Source organism: Schistocerca gregaria, chromosome 4 (genome assembly GCF_023897955.1).
Source record: "Schistocerca gregaria isolate iqSchGreg1 chromosome 4, iqSchGreg1.2, whole genome shotgun sequence".
In the NCBI taxonomy this organism is placed as follows: domain Eukaryota; kingdom Metazoa; phylum Arthropoda; class Insecta; order Orthoptera; family Acrididae; genus Schistocerca; species Schistocerca gregaria.
In genome coordinates, this window is record NC_064923.1 from 781,002,023 (window position 1) to 781,006,206 (window position 4,184).

At 49.4% G+C, this 4,184-nt stretch overlaps 11 non-coding genes across 11 annotated transcripts; 8 read left to right on the forward strand and 3 right to left on the reverse strand.

Moving 5' to 3' along the window:
- Window positions 1–292: 292 nt before the first annotated feature.
- Trnas-cga (transfer RNA serine (anticodon CGA)) lies at window positions 293–367 on the reverse strand. Its single transcript has one exon. It is a non-coding gene; the product is annotated as a tRNA-Ser (tRNA).
- Window positions 368–892: 525 nt separating this feature from the next.
- Trnas-cga (transfer RNA serine (anticodon CGA)) lies at window positions 893–967 on the reverse strand. Its single transcript has one exon. It is a non-coding gene; the product is annotated as a tRNA-Ser (tRNA).
- A 225-nt stretch (window positions 968–1,192) lies between these two features.
- On the reverse strand, window positions 1,193–1,267 carry Trnas-cga (transfer RNA serine (anticodon CGA)). The gene has a single exon. It is a non-coding gene; the product is annotated as a tRNA-Ser (tRNA).
- Window positions 1,268–1,362: 95 nt separating this feature from the next.
- Trnas-cga (transfer RNA serine (anticodon CGA)) lies at window positions 1,363–1,437 on the forward strand. The gene has a single exon. It is a non-coding gene; the product is annotated as a tRNA-Ser (tRNA).
- A 524-nt stretch (window positions 1,438–1,961) lies between these two features.
- On the forward strand, window positions 1,962–2,036 carry Trnas-cga (transfer RNA serine (anticodon CGA)). Its single transcript has one exon. It is a non-coding gene; the product is annotated as a tRNA-Ser (tRNA).
- Window positions 2,037–2,261: 225 nt separating this feature from the next.
- Window positions 2,262–2,336, forward strand: Trnas-cga (transfer RNA serine (anticodon CGA)). The gene has a single exon. It is a non-coding gene; the product is annotated as a tRNA-Ser (tRNA).
- A 225-nt stretch (window positions 2,337–2,561) lies between these two features.
- Trnas-cga (transfer RNA serine (anticodon CGA)) lies at window positions 2,562–2,636 on the forward strand. The gene has a single exon. It is a non-coding gene; the product is annotated as a tRNA-Ser (tRNA).
- A 225-nt stretch (window positions 2,637–2,861) lies between these two features.
- Trnas-cga (transfer RNA serine (anticodon CGA)) lies at window positions 2,862–2,936 on the forward strand. The gene has a single exon. It is a non-coding gene; the product is annotated as a tRNA-Ser (tRNA).
- A 225-nt stretch (window positions 2,937–3,161) lies between these two features.
- On the forward strand, window positions 3,162–3,236 carry Trnas-cga (transfer RNA serine (anticodon CGA)). The gene has a single exon. It is a non-coding gene; the product is annotated as a tRNA-Ser (tRNA).
- A 225-nt stretch (window positions 3,237–3,461) lies between these two features.
- Window positions 3,462–3,536, forward strand: Trnas-cga (transfer RNA serine (anticodon CGA)). The gene has a single exon. It is a non-coding gene; the product is annotated as a tRNA-Ser (tRNA).
- A 225-nt stretch (window positions 3,537–3,761) lies between these two features.
- Trnas-cga (transfer RNA serine (anticodon CGA)) lies at window positions 3,762–3,836 on the forward strand. The gene has a single exon. It is a non-coding gene; the product is annotated as a tRNA-Ser (tRNA).
- Window positions 3,837–4,184: the final 348 nt, after the last annotated feature.

Sequence of the window (4,184 nt, forward strand, 5' to 3'; positions counted from 1 at the left end):
TCTTCATTTAAACTTGCGACTTGTCACCTGAATATGTTTTTTTTAATATGTCATTTTATCTGTTTCTGATATCGTGCTATAATTTCATGTATTGACTCGTTCCATGACAGTGGAGACTTCTCCTTAATTTGGTCCCACGGAACAATAATTAATTAAATAAATAAATAAATAAATAATAACAGCGGACACGTGACTTTCAAGTAAAAGTGTCTCACCTGTACAGTAACATACATGATGGATGTACGAGTGCAGGCTGTACACAGATTGAAACTTCCTGGCAGATTAAAACTGTGTGCCCGACCGAGACTCGAACTCGGGACCTTTGCCTTTCGCGGGCAAGTGCTCTACCAACTGAGCTACCGAAGCACGACTCACGTCCGGTACTCACAGCTTTACTTCTGCCAGTATCCGTCTCCTACCTTCCAAACTTTACAGAAGCTCTTCTGCGAAACTTGCAGAACTAGCACTCCTGAAAGAAAGGATATTGCGGAGACATGGCTTAGCCACAGCCTGGGGGATGTTTCCAGAATGAGATTTTCACTCTGCAGCGGAGTGTGCGCTGATATGAAACTTCCTGGCAGATTAAAACTGTGTGCCCGACCGAGACTCGAAATCGGGACCTTTGCCTTTCGCGGGCAAGTGCTCTACCAACTGAGCTACCGAAGCACGACTCACGACCGGTACTCACAGCTTTACTTCTGCCAGTATCCGTCTCCTACCTTCCAAACTTTACAGAAGCTCTTCTGCGAAACTTGCAGAACTAGCACTCCTGAAAGAATGGATATTGCGGAGACATGGCTTAGCCACAGCCTGGGGGATGTTTCCAGAATGAGATTTTCACTCTGCAGCGGAGTGTGCGCTGATATGAAACTTCCTGGCAGATTAAAACTGTGTGCCCGACCGAGACTCGAACTCGGGACCTTTGCCTTTCGCGGGCAAGTGCTCTACCAACTGAGCTACCGAAGCACGACTCACGTCCGGTACTCACAGCTTTACTTCTGCCAGTATCCGTCTCCTACCTTCCAAACTTTACAGAAGCTCTTCTGCGAAACTTGCAGAACTAGCACTCCTGAAAGAAAGGATATTGCGGAGACATGGCTTAGCCACAGCCTGGGGGATGTTTCCAGAATGAGATTTTCACTCTGCAGCGGAGTGTGCGCTGATATGAAACTTCCTGGCAGATTAAAACTGTGTGCCCGACCGAGACTCGAACTCGGGACCTTTGCCTTTCGCGGGCAAGTGCTCTACCAACTGAGCTACCGAAGCACGACACGTCCGGTACTCACAGCTTTACTTCTGCCAGTATCCGTCTCCTACCTTCCAACTGGCAGAAGTAAAGCTGTGAGTACCGGACGTGAGTCGTGCTTCGGTAGCTCAGTTGGTAGAGCACTTGCCCGCGAAAGGCAAAGGTCCCGAGTTCGAGTCTCGGTCGGGCACACAGTTTTAATCTGCCAGGAAGTTTCATATCAGCGCACACTCCGCTGCAGAGTGAAAATCTCATTCTGGAAACATCCCCCAGGCTGTGGCTAAGCCATGTCTCCGCAATATCCTTTCTTTCTGGAGTGCTAGTTCTGCAAGTTTCGCAGAAGAGCTTCTGTAAAGTTTGGAAGGTAGGAGACGGATACTGGCAGAAGTAAAGCTGTGAGTACCGGACGTGAGTCGTGCTTCGGTAGCTCAGTTGGTAGAGCACTTGCCTGCGAAAGGCAAAGGTCCCGAGTCGAGTCTCGGTCGGGCACACAGTTTTAATCTGCCAGGAAGTTTCATATCAGCGCACACTCCGCTGCAGAGTGAAAATCTCATTCTGGAAACATCCCCCAGGCTGTGGCTAAGCCATGTCTCCGCAATATCCTTTCTTTCAGGAGTGCTAGTTCTGCAAGTTTCGCAGAAGAGCTTCTGTAAAGTTTGGAAGGTAGGAGACGGATACTGGCAGAAGTAAAGCTGTGAGTACCGGACGTGAGTCGTGCTTCGGTAGCTCAGTTGGTAGAGCACTTGCCCGCGAAAGGCAAAGGTCCCGAGTTCGAGTCTCGGTCGGGCACACAGTTTTAATCTGCCAGGAAGTTTCATATCAGCGCACACTCCGCTGCAGAGTGAAAATCTCATTCTGGAAACATCCCCCAGGCTGTGGCTAAGCCATGTCTCCGCAATATCCTTTCTTTCAGGAGTGCTAGTTCTGCAAGTTTCGCAGAAGAGCTTCTGTAAAGTTTGGAAAGTAGGAGACAGATACTGGCAGAAGTAAAGCTGTGAGTACCGGACGTGAGTCGTGCTTCGGTAGCTCAGTTGGTAGAGCACTTGCCCGCGAAAGGCAAAGGTCCCGAGTTCGAGTCTCGGTCGGGCACACAGTTTTAATCTGCCAGGAAGTTTCATATCAGCGCACACTCCGCTGCAGAGTGAAAATCTCATTCTGGAAACCTCCCCCAGGCTGTGGCTAAGCCATGTCTCCGCAATATCCTTTCTTTCAGGAGTGCTAGTTCTGAAAGTTTCGAAGAAGAGCTTCTGTAAAGTTTGGAAGGTAGGAGACGGATACTGGCAGAAGTAAAGCTGTGAGTACCGGACGTGAGTCGTGCTTCGGTAGCTCAGTTGGTAGAGCACTTGCCCGCGAAAGGCAAAGGTCCCGAGTTCGAGTCTCGGTCGGGCACACAGTTTTAATCTGCCAGGAAGTTTCATATCAGCGCACACTCCGCTGCAGAGTGAAAATCTCATTCTGGAAACATCCCCCAGGCTGTGGCTAAGCCATGTCTCCGCAATATCCTTTCTTTCAGGAGTGCTAGTTCTGCAAGTTTCGCAGAAGAGCTTCTGTAAAGTTTGGAAGGTAGGAGACGGATACTGGCAGAAGTAAAGCTGTGAGTACCGGACGTGAGTCGTGCTTCGGTAGCTCAGTTGGTAGAGCACTTGCCCGCGAAAGGCAAAGGTCCCGAGTTCGAGTCTCGGTCGGGCACACAGTTTTAATCTGCCAGGAAGTTTCATATCAGCGCACACTCCGCTGCAGAGTGAAAATCTCATTCTGGAAACATCCCCCAGGCTGTGGCTAAGCCATGTCTCCGCAATATCCTTTCTTTCAGGAGTGCTAGTTCTGCAAGTTTCGCAGAAGAGCTTCTGTAAAGTTTGGAAAGTAGGAGACAGATACTGGCAGAAGTAAAGCTGTGAGTACCGGACGTGAGTCGTGCTTCGGTAGCTCAGTTGGTAGAGCACTTGCCCGCGAAAGGCAAAGGTCCCGAGTTCGAGTCTCGGTCGGGCACACAGTTTTAATCTGCCAGGAAGTTTCATATCAGCGCACACTCCGCTGCAGAGTGAAAATCTCATTCTGGAAACCTCCCCCAGGCTGTGGCTAAGCCATGTCTCCGCAATATCCTTTCTTTCAGGAGTGCTAGTTCTGAAAGTTTCGAAGAAGAGCTTCTGTAAAGTTTGGAAGGTAGGAGACGGATACTGGCAGAAGTAAAGCTGTGAGTACCGGACGTGAGTCGTGCTTCGGTAGCTCAGTTGGTAGAGCACTTGCCCGCGAAAGGCAAAGGTCCCGAGTTCGAGTCTCGGTCGGGCACACAGTTTTAATCTGCCAGGAAGTTTCATATCAGCGCACACTCCGCTGCAGAGTGAAAATCTCATTCTGGAAACATCCCCCAGGCTGTGGCTAAGCCATGTCTCCGCAATATCCTTTCTTTCAGGAGTGCTAGTTCTGCAAGTTTCGCAGAAGAGCTTCTGTAAAGTTTGGAAGGTAGGAGACGGATACTGGCAGAAGTAAAGCTGTGAGTACCGGACGTGAGTCGTGCTTCGGTAGCTCAGTTGGTAGAGCACTTGCCCGCGAAAGGCAAAGGTCCCGAGTTCGAGTCTCGGTCGGGCACACAGTTTTAATCTGCCAGGAAGTTTCATATCAGCGCACACTCCGCTGCAGAGTGAAAATCTCATTCTGTACACAGATTGTTGACGACATGTAGAAGTTTGCGTCTGGCCATGAGTTATGCCCGTATAGCCTGTGTTAAAGCGGCCGCTGACGATAAGCTCCATCCGGGTTCGAGTCACAATCCGCCACAAATTTTCATTGTCATCATTCCGTTATACAGCTGATGATTGTCTTTATTCGCAAGTGAGAATACATTTAATGTCTTAAGAAAGATTGCATCGTACTTCGGAATAACACAAGCACTGCAGTGTGTTTATCTGCCGACACTGAGCGAGGGACTTTCAACTAA